Source organism: Canis lupus, chromosome 11 (assembly GCF_011100685.1).
Source record: "Canis lupus familiaris isolate Mischka breed German Shepherd chromosome 11, alternate assembly UU_Cfam_GSD_1.0, whole genome shotgun sequence".
Lineage (NCBI taxonomy): Eukaryota > Metazoa > Chordata > Mammalia > Carnivora > Canidae > Canis > Canis lupus.
In genome coordinates, this window is record NC_049232.1 from 2,991,182 (window position 1) to 3,006,099 (window position 14,918).

Here is a 14,918-nt window from a genome sequence, read left to right on the forward strand (position 1 = left end):
AAATAAATTTATTAAAAAAACAAAATTTGAATAATTCTACAAGATTTAAAGTAATTGCCTCCTAATTAAAAATCTCATAAGAAATCCCCCACACCCAGATGGTGACATTAGTGAATCTACCAAATGTTTGAGATAGAGCTCTTCCATGTAATAGAAAAAAACTAATTCCCCCTCCATTTTATGAAGCCATAGTATCTGTGATACCAAAATTGAATAAGGACATTTTTCAAAAGGAAAGATAAAGGTGAATATTTTTCATGAAAATGTAAAAATCCTAAACACATTATTAGTAAACTAAATCCAACGCTCCCCTTCACATATATGTTATCATGACCAAGTCTGGTTTATTTCAGAAATGCAAGATTAGTTTAACACTCAAAAGGCTCAATTGCTGTCACCATGATAATAGTGGAATAAAGAATAATCATGTGATCATCTTAGTAGATATAGAAGTATCAAATTTATTCATAATAAAAACTCTTAGAAAATAAATAGAAGACATTCAAGACTAGAATAACAGTAAATATAATTCTGACTAAAGTGTTGACAGCTTTTCCTCTGACATTAGTAACAGGAAAATGAAGCTTGCCATTGCAATTTCTATTCAAAATAGAGTTCTTAGCCATTGCAAGAAGACAACAAAAAGAAATGCTAAACAGTGCCATTCCAAAAGAAGAAATGAAACTTGGTATTTGCAGATGACCAGGTTGTGAATATAGAACATTCATAATAATATAGATTACGTGAATAATAGATTAGATAATCAAGATTGCTGAATGTAAAGTTAATATAAAATTCAGTTGTATTTTATATAAAAACAAAAATTAAATGGAATGTTTAAAAAGATATAATTTACAATAATGTAAAAATTTATTAAATTTTAAGGTATTGAAGGATATGCAAGACCTTAACATAGGAAACTATAAAACTATACTATAAAATTATATAATTTTAATAAAAATTAAAGACTGATACATGGAAAGAAAGATCATATTAATGGGTTGGAAGACTCATAAAGATGTAAATTATCCCCAAATCAACTATAGATTCAATGTAAAAAAAAAAAAACTATAATTCAGTTGTTACTTAGATACAGAGCTACTTTGGCCATCTATTTATTGCTGAGTTAGCTTTGATAAGATTGTCCCTTTCATTGATTTATCAACTTTACTGGAATGAAGTTCATAATATTTTCTTACTCTCTTTTTAATATCTGTAGAATCTGTACTGATTTACCTCTGTCATTCTTTGTAGTTGTCATTTCTGTCTTCTCCTTTCCCTGATCAGCTTTACTAGAGATTCTCATGTTTCTCATTGTCTTAGTGAACCAGCCTTCAGTTTTATTAATTTTCACTAATACCTGTTTTCTATTTCATTGATTTATACCATCAAAGAAAAATCGGAATTTGGCAGTAGTTAAAGTGGCAAAACAGATTTTATTTAGGATTATTGCAGTAGGGGGAAAGAGTCCTAAGTATAGAACCAGGCTTAATTCAGAATATAGCATGAACAAGTTAGAATTTATAGCCAAGGAGCAAGGTGAAGAGCAGTGGATGGAAAATTGCTAAGAGGGACACCAGGTATAGTGGCAGATTCTAGTTAGACTGACCAAACAGGACCAGAATGAACACCCCTCATTTGGGAGATGGTGGATGATAAGGAACCCTACCAGGTATAGAGGGTGACCAGATACCAAGGGTGGGAGATTCCGGTTAAACTGATTTTGCAGGGTTCTTGCTAAAACTGGGGTTTACAAGGAAATATACAAGTAGGCCTAAGAAAAGGTTCAGGAGGTTGACTCAAGTTTTGTTCAAGGAAAAAATCTTTGTCAACAGTCTGATCTCTGTTATGTTCTTTCTTCTTCTTACTTTGGTTTCATTTGCAATTAGACATTCATTTGTCCAGTTTGTTAAGATAAAGGTTGAATTTATTTAAAAATTGTTTTAAGGACTGATTAAGACCTTTCTCTTCTTCCCTGTCTCCCTCTCTCCTTCCCTTTCCCTGCCATCTCTCTCTCTTTCTCTCTCTTTCTTTTTTTTTTTTTCATTTAAGACAGGCAATACTTTATTCAAACCCATCAGAGAAATGGACAGCTTGGGTCTGTAACAAAGCGTTGTGTTTTAAAGCATAGGTCAGTAATTGTATATGAGAGTATACACTGCTACATACAAATTAACTGATCAGAGCATAACTTTTCAATGTTCAAACAGAATAAGGTTCCCTGTAAAAGAAGCACCTTTGTGACATTTTTAACTTTAGTATTCCTCTCCTTCTCCTTCACCCTCTCCTTCAACAGAATCCCCACCAACTTCCTCATAATCCTTCTCCAGGGCAGCCATGTCCTCACAGGCCTCAGAAGACTCTCCTTCCTCCATGCCCTCACCAACATACCAGTGAACAAAGGCATAGTTGACATACATCAGGTCAAACTTATGGTCCAGGCGAGCCCAGGCCTCAGCAATGGCTATGGTGTTGCTCAGCATGCACACAGCTTGCTGTACTTTGGCCAGGTATCCACCAGGTACCACAGTGGGAGACTGGTAATTAATGCCCACTTTGAAGCCAGTGGGGCACCAGTCCACAAACTGGATGGTATGCTTGGTCTTGATGGTGGCAATGGCAACATTGACATCTTTGGGAACCATGTCTCCACTGTACAACAGGCAGCAAGCCATGTATTTATCATGGCGAAGGGTGACATTTCACCATCTGGTTGGCTGGCTCAAAGCATGCATTGGTGATCTCTGCTACAGAAAGCTGTTCATGGTAGGCTTCCTCAGCAGAGATGACAGGGGCATATGTGGCCAGAGGGAAGTGGATGCAAGGATAGGGCACCAGGTTGGTCTGGAACTCCATCAGATCCACATTCAGGGCTCCGTCAAATCTGAGGGAAGCAGTGATGGAGGACACAATTTGACCTATCAACCTATTTAGATTAGTGTAGGTTGGGCGTTCAATATTGAGGTTTCCAATGACAGATGTCATAGATGGCCTCGTTGTCTACCATGAAGGCACAATCGGAGTGCTCCAGGGTGGTGTGGGTGGTGAGGATGGAGTTGTAGGGCTCTACTACAGCTGTGGACACAGTAAATGGAGAACTCTAGCTTGGACTTCTTGCCATAATCGACAGAGAGATGTTCCATCAGCAGGGAGGTGAACCCAGAACCAGTTCTCCCTCCAAAGTTGTGGAAAACCAAGAAGCCCTGAAGACCCGTGCACTGGTCAGCCAGTTTCCGAATTCGGTCCAAGACAAGGTCAATGATCTCCTTGCTAATGATGTAGTGCCTCGGGCATAGATAGTTATTGGCAGCATCTTTCTTGCCTATGACAAGCTGCTCAGGGTGAAAGAGCTGGCGGTAGGTGCCAGTGTGAACTTCATCACTGACTGTGGGCTCCAGGTCTACAAACACTGCCCTGGGCACATGCTTGCCAGTGCCCATCTCACTGAAGAAGGTGTTGAAGTAGTCATCTCCTCCCCCAATGGTCTTGTCACTTGGCATCTGGCCATCGGGCTGAATGCTGTGTTCCAGGCAATAGAGCTCCTAGCAGGCATTGCTGATCTGGACACCAGCCTGGCCAACGTGGATGGAGATGTATTCACACATGGTTGCTCCTTGGTGGCTGCCGGCCAGATAGATGGCGGAGAAGAGGAGAGGTTGTTGCTTCTTACAGCGCGACTCTTAGGCAGTGGATGTAAGAGAACCTCTCTCTCTCTCTTTCTTGTCCAACTTTATTGAGGTATAATTGACAAAGTTTTAAGATAAAGTAGAATTCATGATTTCATATGTGTATAGTTTTGCTTTTCTAGTGTAAGCAGTTAGTGCTTCACAGTTTGTAATATATATCTTTCACTTACCACATTCTACCTGAAATTAATACAAGACTACTTCATGTACAAGAACCTTGTGACTGTATACTTTCATTTCTCCTCTCCTGATCTTTGTACTCTAGTTGTCATACATTTTACTTTTACATAGGTTATAAGCCCCACACTACATTGTTAGTATTTTTGTTTTAATAGTTGTATTTTTAAAAATGATATTTTAAAGAGATTTAAATAATAAGAAACTATTTTATGTATTTAACCATTTTCCATGCTATGAAATGTGCAGTCAAAAGTACCATTATTATTGTTGCTTTAAACAATTGACTATCTTTAATAGCAATTAAAAATAAGAAAGAAGAAACCTACTTTGCCTTCAGTTACTCCTTTTCCAACACTCTGTTTTTCTACAGATCGAAGTATCTTATATCATGTATTCCTTCTTTTTTGAAATGTTGCTTTAACATTCATCTCGGACACTTATTCATTTCTCTTTTTTTTTTCATTTCTCTTTTCTTTAAAGATTTTATTTATTTATTCATGAGAGACACACAGAGGCAGAGACATAGGCAGAGGGAGAAGCAAACTCCCCGTGGGAAGCCCGACACAGGACCTGGTCCCAGGATTCTAGGATCATGCCCTGTGGGCAGCCTGATATAGGACTTGATCCCAGGACCCCGGGATCATGACCTGAGCCAAAGGCAGATGCTCAACCACTGAGCCACCCAGGTGCCTCTCACTTTTTCCAGTCTTTTATCATCCTATCTTCAAATTCATTGATTCTTTCCTCAGCTGTATCAAGTCTACTGATAAGACAAAGACATCCTCTATTTCTCTTAGGATGTGTTTGATTTCTAGCACTTCCATCTGACTCTTAGAGTTTCCATCTGCCTGCTAAAGTTACCCATCTGTTCTTGCATTTTGTCTACCTCTTCCATTAGACCTTTAATTTAGTAATCACATTTATTTTAAATTTTCTAATACTTCTAATATCTGTGTTATGTCTCTTTCTGATCATTATTTTGTCTCTTCACATGATTTTTTTTCTTACTTTTTGGATGCTTCGTAACTTCTTGTTGAAAGCTGGATGTGTTGTATAAAGCAGTCAATTCTCAGTTAAATAGGACATTTGTATGAGGATTTATGTTAATCGAGCCACGAGTTGGGTTGTGTACTAGGCTTGTTTATCTAACGATTACCAGTTCTGAAAGTTGTTGTTAGGGCAATTAGAAACTTTAAATTCCTCTAGTGTTTGCCTTCCTTCTTAGGATCCCTTTTGTGTGGGTGCCCAGGGAAAGTCTCTTGAATTCTCCCTCCTGTAACCCACAATTATTATTGTTGGAGATCTGTTACCATGATCATGGGGAAAAGATCAGGGGCGTTCTCTAATGTTCTGATTAAGTCTCAGTATTTGGAATGTTTGGGTCATCTGCTCACAGTGTTTCTGCTCCTCTAAGGTTAGAGCTATTCCTGCAGCCCAATTCCCTTTCCCCAGCTGCAACAGGAATGTACCAGTTTTATGCCTTGAGGCTTTGTTAACTTAGGTAAGATGGGTGGCTAGGTCTGAGTGGAGTTCCTTTCTCCCTAGCTGCTAGGGGATTTAACTAATGCCCTCAGCTAGTGCCCTTCCTCTGTAGATTAAGACTTTTTTTCATAGGGGAATTGGTCTGGGCAAATTTTGTTCCCAAGACAGCACTATGGGGGAGCTGTCTCCAGACTCTTCCTATCCTCCCTGGGAGAGCCTGATGGAGTTCCTATAAGAAAGGCCTATGAGAAAATGGGAATTCCTCTCATGATTATGGCCCCTGGGAGCTTCTGATTCTCAAGCTAGCTTATACTTGGTCTCTAGCAACTCATTAAATTTCTACTTTGTTTTGACTGGCTTGTATGGAGTACTGCAACTTCTGTCCCAGGTAAAGAAAATACTCGGGTTCTGGGTCTCACTGAATCAAGGTACTTGTCTCTCTCCAGATTTCAAGAGAGCCATTTGCACCATCAAGCTGTGACCTGTTTTTCTGACAAGTTCTCAAGACGTCATTAATTTCCACCTGTCCACCTTTTGTTGTTGTTATTGTTATAAAAGTGGGATGCATGTCTTTAAAGCTCTCTATATCTGTAAGCTGAGACCTAAAGTTCTAAGATTCTTTTTAATTTTGTGTGAACCATCAACTTGCCCACAGAAATATCTTTGCTGAATCTTTGTCCAGCTGTCTTCTAGTATAAAACCAAAGTCCTGATGGGGACCACACCTATATTTCAGATACTTCGATATTTGGATACCCAGCCCATTAACTAGCAGCTGGTAACACAGACTCATACTTTAGCGCTGCTCCCAAACCTTCTTCGAGGCCCACCTGTTACTTCCTTAGAAAACTCAGTTTCGGCAAGAAACCTGCAAAGTCCGTTTAACCAGAGCTTCCCACCCTTGATATCTTAGCACCCTCCATATCTGATAGGATTCTTCATCCTTCATCATTTTTCAGATGACTGTCTACTCACCCTGGTCCATTTTCAGCAAGGATCCTGTTAGGTCAGCTGAGCCAGAATCCCCCACCCATGACCCCTGTGGTTTCTTAGCAATCTTCCATCCACTGCCCTCTACCCTGCTCCTTGGCTAGCACTTCCCATTTGCCCATGCCGAATTTGGCATTGATCCCGCTCTCTCTCTCTCTCTCCCGCTGTAAAATTCCATTGTAGCGCTCCCTGCACCTATTGCAGTGGTCCTGAATGTCTTACCACATTTAAGAGTATCATTGAAAGTTTTTTTCTTTTGCTCTGGTGATCTGCCTGGGGCTGGGTTGAGCCACTGGAACTCAGAAACACTGCTTTAAAGCAGAGCTACTTACTTCATGTTGGCAGCCCTGCGTAGGACCTTATCATTTTAAAAGAATTGCTGTTTTGCCTACTCTTAAAGCAGAACTCTCTGATTCAAGGGCAGTAAGGATATATAGGAAGCCAGGATTCCTGCAGCAAGGGACTGCAGCCCTAGGAGTCCAAGATGAGGTCAATGGGCAACCTGGCTTATCTCTCCAAACAAGGAGGGTTTAGGGAGTGGCCTGGACTCTCAAGAGTTATCCTTAATGCATACAGATAATTGTTTGTTTGTATTATATGGATATGGCAAAACATACTCATTTATTTCCTTACTGATAGAATTTGGATTTTTTTTTCTATTAGAAGTGATAGTATAATGAAAACATCTTTCCCATGGGTGGGAGAACTCCTCTAAGGTATATAACTATCAAGTTGAATCATATGAAATTTCTGGATTTTTGGTGTTTGCCAGTTTTTTAACTGTAACAAGTCAGTTTCTTATGGTTCAAACTAATAGAAGAGGAATTACATCATAAAGGTATGTATTTTTCCCTCAACTTTACTAGATACTATTAATACCTTAAAATAGTAAGGAACTACAAGGCTAAAAATAGAATTAGTGACTGAGAAAAACTCTAGTTAACTGCAGTGGATGCAATAGAAAGAGGCAAAAACAAAACAGGAAAGTTAAAGAGGTAAAAGGCAATGAGATCAACATGAGGCTAATCTTTATCTCTGAAGTAGAGAATGTAAGAAATAGAATAGAAAATGTAACCAAAGCACTAAGGAAAACTTCTCTTGGATGAAAGGAATAATTTAATGTCTTTGGATTATTTTTAGAAATTGTAAAATATACGTAACGTAAAATTCACCATCTTATCCATTTTCAAGCATACAATACAGTGGCGTGGAGTAGAGTCACGTTATTGTAAACTATCACCATAGTCCATCTCCAGAATTTTTCCAGCTTCCCAAACTGAAACTCTGTATCCATTAAATAGTAAACTCTTCCTTCTCTAGCCTCCCCAGGCCCCGATAACCACCACCGCTGTACATTCTGTCTGTATGAATTTGGCCATTCTAGGTAGCTCATATAAAGAAAATCATGTATTTTCCATTTCTGCCTGGCTTATTGCCCTAAACATAATGTTTTTAAGGTCCATTCTTACTGTAACATGTGCCAGAATATTATTTCTTTTTAAGGGTGAATGATATTCCATTGTGTAGGTAGAGCACATTTTGTTTATCCATTTATCTGTTGACAGACATTTGAGTTATTTCCAGCTTTTGGCTATTTGTGACTGATGGTGCTGTGAACACTGCTATAAAAATATCTGTTCAAGTCCCTTTCTGATTTTTGGAGATACATACCTAGAAATGGAATTGCCAGATCATGTAGCAATTGTTTAATTTTTTGAAGAACTGCCATACTATTTTCCATAACAACTGTACCATTTTACATTCCTACTCACAGTGAACAAGGGTTCTGATTTCTCCACATCCTTGCCAATACTTGTTATTTTCCATTTATGTGTTTGTTTGCTTAGTGGTGGCCATCCTAATAGGTATGATGTGGTATCTCACTGTGGTTTTGATTTGCATTTCTCTAGTGGCTAGTGATGTTGAACACCTTTTCATATATTTATCGGCCATTTGTATATCTTCCTTGGGTATTTGTCCTTCATTCATTTTTCAAATCGGGTTGTGTTTTGGTTGTTGAGCTGTAGGAGTTCTTATATATTATGGGTATTAAACCCTTATCAAACATACAATTTACAATGTTTCCTCCCATTCTGTGTGTTGCCTTTTCACTCTCTTGATAGTATCCTTTGGCACACAAAAGCTTTTCATTCTGATGTCACATCCAAATCACTGCCCAATCCCACATCATGATGCTTTCCTCCCATACTTTCCACTAGAAATTTTATATTTTAACTTTTAAATATAGGACTTTGATCCATTTTTTCAATTAACTTCTGTATATGGTATAAGGTAAAGATCCAGCTTTGTTCTTTTGCATATGGATATCCAGTTTTCCCAGAAATATTTGTTGAAAAGACCATCCTTTTCCCCATTGAACAATCTTGGCACGACTGTTGAAAATCATTCAACCCTATATGTAAGGATTTATTTCTGGGCTTTCTACTCTATTTCACCGAGTTACATGCCAGTGCCATACTGTTTATGATTACCATATATTTCAAGTAAATTTTGAAATCAGGAAGTATGAATCCTTCATCTTGAACAACTTAAAAAAATACTCTATGCACCACTGAGTGTCTTCATCTCTTTCCTGTCATCTTGTGAGTCTGACAGAGGGAAGGGAAATGCATTATCTTTGTACAGCTGCCATTGTTTTCCTTTCTCATGACTCTAATTTGAAAAGGGCCTTTGAATCTGGACAGTATTTTCATCCCACTGTAATGTAAGGAATTGTAAGTCAAATTTCACTGAAAAACTCATGCAAAATTTTGGACTGGTTAATTACTGGACTTTAGAGGAAACGGGAAAAAAAAAATCTGCAGGGAGGCAGAAAAGGCCAGGTATTTATAAGGCCAAAAATCAAGATGGCCACAGATAATTTCAAAACAGAAAATACAGTTCTGAAGGAAAGTGTGGCTCAGATTTTATATTTAATTGAAATTTTCAGTATAAAGGCAAAAGACATTCTCCTTTCATCCCACTCTTTGCTATTGAGCTCAGGAACAATCTGCTAGTCAAAGCCTGCCTAGTGACAAGGCCTTTCTCTTACACCCCTAGACTCATCCTGATCTTATTTGACAATAAACTAGCATTTCATTTTTAAAATTATCCTTTTAGTATATTCAGTATAATCCCAGCATACTTTTATGGTTACAAATGTGATGGAAATGCAGAGGGCCAGGATTAATCAAGATACTCTTGACAAAGAAAAGCAAAGTGATAAGACTTGCTCTACCAGATATTAAAACTTACAAAGTCATAGTAGCTGAGACAGGGTGGTACTGGTGCAAGCACAGGCAGAAAGAAGGATGAAACCAAATAGAAAACTCAGAACAGATGTGTGTGCCAAATATGTAGCTTAGGACAAAAGTGACACCTCCCAGTAGCAAGGAAAGGAAAATGTTTTCAATAAATGTCACTGAGACAGGGGATCCCTGGATGGCTCAGCATTTTAGTGCCTGCCTTCGGCCCAGGGCATGGTCCTGGAGTCCTGGGATCGAGTCCCACATCAGGCTCCCTGCATGGAGCCTGCTTCTCCCTCTGCCTGTGTCTCTCTGCCTCTCTCTCTGCGTCTCTGCCTCTTTCTCTCTCTGTGTCTCTGCCTCTTTCTCTCTCTGTGTCTCCCATGAATAAATAAATAAAAATCTTAAAAAAAAAAAAAGACACAGATTAAAAATGTCACTGAGACAATTGGATATGCATGTGGAAGAAAAAAACAGCCTTCGCTTTTATCTCACCGCTGACCCAAGGTAAAGAGGATATTGGACTATATTCTTTTTAGAAGCTTTATTAAAGCATGACTACTTTGATCCATCCCACATAGTCCCAAATCCATCTTGTGTTCAAGAATAAATATGAAGATACCAAATTCAAAGGCCTCAACATTAATTTAGGCTGGCTTCTGGCCCCACCCTTGGGACTGCTTCTCTATATTATCTTGTGTCCTGAAAACAGGCCCTTATGCAGCATGGACATGTGCTGTTCTTGCCTGCCTGGAACACAGAAGGAATATTTTAGTATTCATTTTACAAGTGAGGAAGGTGAGGCTCAGACTGATCAAACAACTTGCTCCTAGTCACACACAAGTACATGATAGCTTCAGAATTTGAACTCTGCCAACTCACAGGGTGTCTCTAGGATCAGACCAAAGGAACAGAATTTCTGAGATGTTCAGTATATTTTGGATGATTAACGTTTTCTGCAAGGTCATTGTGGAACAGATAGGTGGGGTATCTATGCACAGTTAGAATTTCCTGAGATATCTGATGAACTGGAGGATCTGAGTAACTTCAGATGGTTAGAATGCCCTGGAAGTCAGAATGTCTTTGGGGACATTAAGATCTCCTTCTAGGACTGAATAACCTAGAAGGCAGGTTGTTTATATGCTCAGAGTGAACTGGTGTTTATATTATGCAGAGGAACTGATGTGTCCTTATAAGGACCTGATTGTCTAGGATCTCAGAGGATCCTTGTGTAGTGAAAGTAGTGTCTTGTGGGTTCACCTTGTCTTAGGATGGTAAGCAAGTAGATTCTAAGTGTCTTACCGGATTAACACCTCCTAAATGGTCAGAATACCCTAAGGGAACAGAAGGGTGTTTAGAAAATTCTAAGAGGTCATATAGGATCAGATGCCTGAAAGGTGAAAGTCACAAAGTCCAGGAAACTTGAAAAGATCAAACAGTTTTCATAAGAGTCAGTGTGTCTTAGAGGTTGGACTGACTGGCGATTCAGAGAGTCCTGGATACTCTGGAAGTCCAAAGTTGTCAGTTTTCAGGTAGGTTGGCATACCCTGTCAGTATCTGAATGTGTGAAAATCAGGTATTCTGAAGTGATCCAGGTTTTCTGGAGATCTAGTGGTCCTTGAGGGTTTGGATAGACTTGAATGGACCTGTCATGGAGTGAGAGTGTCCTTGTACAATCAATATTCTTAGGAATCAGAGGGTGAAAGTATTCAGGAAATCAGTATGTTTGGGCAGTTCAGAGAATGTGGTAGAGTAAGAGTGTCTTGTAGGGACTGGTTTCCTTGAGAGGCTAGGATTTTACAGGAATTAGAATTATTACCCTGTGGATTCAAGAGGTCCTGGTGGGCTGGCTATGTATCAGAGAGAGAGGCAAGTGGCAGTAATCAGGGTGTCTATTGAGAAGCCCAGGACTGAGAGAGTCAGAGTGCCTGGGAAGGTTAGAGTATCCTGGCATCAGATGTCCCACAGTGCCAGTGGATGTTGGATGGCCAGGCTGCCTAGGAGATCAGGATATGTCTTTACTTGGTCCAGATGTCCAGTGGGTCAGACCTGTGTGATTGGGATATCTCCTGTGTTGGGACTGAGTGGTTTTTCAGTGTCAGCATGCCCTTTGCAAGATAAGAGCCAACCAGGGTTTCTGAATGGACCAGAGGGGCAGGATGCCCATGAGTGTCTGGATCCTTTCAGGTCAGGGAATTCCTTCTAGGGCCAGAGCTTCCCAAATCTCATTATGCCTTTTTCTGGACATGTCCACAGTACAGGTACTGGGTGCCATAAAGTGCTGTAGAGGAATACTGTCAATTGAGGCTATCATGCTGACTATAAGGTATGGAAGTCAAAACTTCTCCAAGGGCTTATATGTCCTAGGAACTAAATTCAACCCTGCCCCCTAGGGATTTAGGAATCAGAAAAAGTCAGAATGACTCAGGGCTAGAGTCTCCCAGGGACAATGGTAATAAGAATCATAAGAAAGTAGCATTTTTGCCTGTGTTTACTGCATTCAGGGTACATCCTAAATGCTTCTTTTTTATTAACTCTCAGACATCACATCTTTGCCAGGTAGGTACAGGTGATCCTCATTAAGTGTGGATTCCATATTTGGGAAGTCACCTACTCACTATAATTTATTTGAAACCCCAGGGTCAGTACTCCATTGCAGTGTTCTTTGACAGCCTGGTGGCCTTTTGCATCCATGCGCATGTGCAGTGGGATGAAAACTTTGAGTTGCCACATTCCTGGCCGAGGTCAAACAAAGCAGCTGCTCTGCCTTCTTGTTTTCACTTAGAAACTGTGAACAAATGTCTTTTTACATTCTCCTAAGTGCCACCGTTTCTCACATTTTTCTGCTTTGGGGGGCAATTTTACCGTTGAAAGCAGTTTCCAAGTGTAGTGCTGAGGGGTTATCTGGTGGTCCTAGGTGCAGGAAGGCTGTGGTGTGCTTTAGGGAGAAGAAAATACGTCTGTTGGATAACTCTTGTTCAGACAGGAGCCACAGTGCCATTGGCCCCAAGCTCAATGTTGATAAGTTATCAATATATATTAAGATATCTTTAAGCAGAAACACATGCAACAAGGTTACATACTGATCAGTTGATGAAAATGTTGTGGCCAGGGGTGCCTGGTGGCTCAGTAGGTTAAGCATCTGACTCTTGGTTTTGGCTCAGGTCTGATCTCAGGGTTGTGAGATGGAGCCCTGTGTCAGGTTCCACCCTCAGTGGGGAGTCTGCTTGAATACCTCTCTCTCCCTTTCCCTCTGCCCCTCCATCCTGTGTGCAAGCATGCTCTCTCTCTCGCTCACACTCTCTCTCAAATAAATCAATTTTTAAAAAGAAAAAAGAAAATGTTGTGGCCAGGAGCTCACAGGAACCTATTTTTTGGAGCAGCAGTTCAATATTCACTAACTCAGTGTTTATAGTGACTTTATGGAACTTTATGGAACACAACTACCTCAAAAGAAGGAGAATCAACTATATTAATATGCCCCAGATGACAAAGCTGAGGCACAGAGATTTTGTGATGAGCCCAGGATTATATGGTTTAGCAAGTGGTATAGCTGGGATTTGAACCCAGGGCAGTTGGCTTCAGAACTTACACTCCTCCCCCTCCATACCATTCTCTTTCTTGGAGGATGAGAGGATCCTGGGTGTCAGGTTTCCTTGAAGGTCGGGGTTAGGGACTGGAATCAGGATGCCCTGGAAGACCAAATACCTTTCCCTCTGAGGGATTATTGAGTTTTAGAATGGCAAGTCAAACTTGCAGTGTCTCAGCATTCTTGAGGAGCAGGGGGAGTGGGTCAGAGTTTCTTTGTAATATCAGAGCCTCCTAGGGGTAATCAGGCTGTCCTGGATGGCCGGTCAGAATATCTTCATAGGCTTAGGATATCTTGAGGCTACAGAGTGTATTGGAATTCAGTGTTTGCTAATAGGTCCAAGTTGACTGCATGTTACTGGGTCTTGGGCAGTCTGGATGTCCTAGGCTCCAGGAGTTCACAGAATATACTGGGGTAGAGGGAGAAACTTTGGTGTCTTGGATCAGTGATTTCTCAAAGCTGATAGTGTTGTGGACTGAATGTTCACACCTCCCCCACCTTCATTCCTCTGTTGAAGTCCTAACCCAGTGTGATGACATTTGGGGGTGGGGCCTCTGAGAGGTGCTTAAGGTTAGATGAGATCATGAGCAGAGAGCCCCAATGATGGGATTAGTATCTGTAGGAGAAGAAAAAAGACCAAAGGTGGTTCCTCTCTGCCATGTGAAGATGCACAGGCAGCTGTCTACTTTCACCAGGAACTGAGTCAGCTGGCGCCTGGACCTTGGACTTTCCAGCTTCCAGAACTGTGAGAAATAAACATGTACTCTTTAAGCCACCCATCTTTGGGTCCTTTGTTATGGAAACCTGAGCTGATGAAGAGAAATGTACATTCATTTCTCTGAGGTATCTTGTTACAATGCAGATTCTGGTTCAGTAGGGCTAAGGTGGGGCCCTAGAGTCTACATTTCTAACAAGCTCTTATGTGCTGCTCATGCTGCTGATTGTGGGCCATATTTAAACTTCAATATCCTAGAGGATTTTTTTGTCGTAAATTGTCAGGGTGCTTTTAAAGGATGTGTGCATAAGACTAGCATGACCTTGGGGATCCAGACTGTCCCTCCCAAGAGGGGCAGAGTGTCCTCATTGGGTTAGTGTGTCCTGAGAGGTTAGGACCTCATGGTAGGATCAGAGTGGTCTTCTACTAGAGGGAGAATGTTCTGGGTTTCAGTGTACCCTAGAGTATCCTGGGGTTTCAGATTGTCTTTAAAGTGTCAGGATGAAAAAATAAATAAATAAATTGTAAAAATGTGTCAGGATGTCCTACGGGTGTTACAATGGACTTCCTGGGTCTAAGTAATGTCAAGAAGCAGAATACTATGGGTGTCGGGGTGTCCTGACTGCCCAGGGATCTGGATGCCTTGGGGTTTCCTTGAAGAATCAGAATGTCAGGATGTCATGGGGCTCCCAGTCTCCTGCAGAGTCTGCAAGTCCAAGGGGTCAGGATGCACCTGGAAGCCCAGGTGCATGAGGATCAGGGTTTTTCTGAATGTCTGGGTGACTTTGGAGGTCATGGAGTCCCAGGGGTTCTGAGTCGATGAAAAGGTGACATTTAGGGGAGGAAAGCAGACAGTACTTGAGAAGTGTGGTGTCCTGGAGACTCATTCTGTGGTTCAGGTTGTCCTACAGGGGTGTATCTAGTATATTCTGAGAATCAGCTGTATCTAGGAGGGGCCAGAATGCACTGGTGTCTTTTTGTTTTTTAGTTTCCTGGAAACAGGTCCTTGGATATCACCTACATGCTGAGATG

General features: G+C 40.6%; 1 long non-coding RNA gene and 1 pseudogene across 1 annotated transcript in view; both read right to left on the reverse strand.

Moving 5' to 3' along the window:
• Positions 1 to 2,255: 2,255 nt before the first annotated feature.
• On the reverse strand, positions 2,256 to 3,605 carry LOC607157 (annotated as a pseudogene).
• An 8,396-nt stretch (positions 3,606 to 12,001) lies between these two features.
• LOC119876790 overlaps positions 12,002 to 14,918 on the reverse strand; it is a 42,019-nt gene continuing 39,102 nt past the window's right edge. Inside the window, exon 5 of the long non-coding RNA XR_005366495.1 lies at positions 12,002 to 12,520. This is a non-coding gene — a long non-coding RNA (uncharacterized LOC119876790). The remainder of the gene's footprint in view (positions 12,521 to 14,918) is intronic.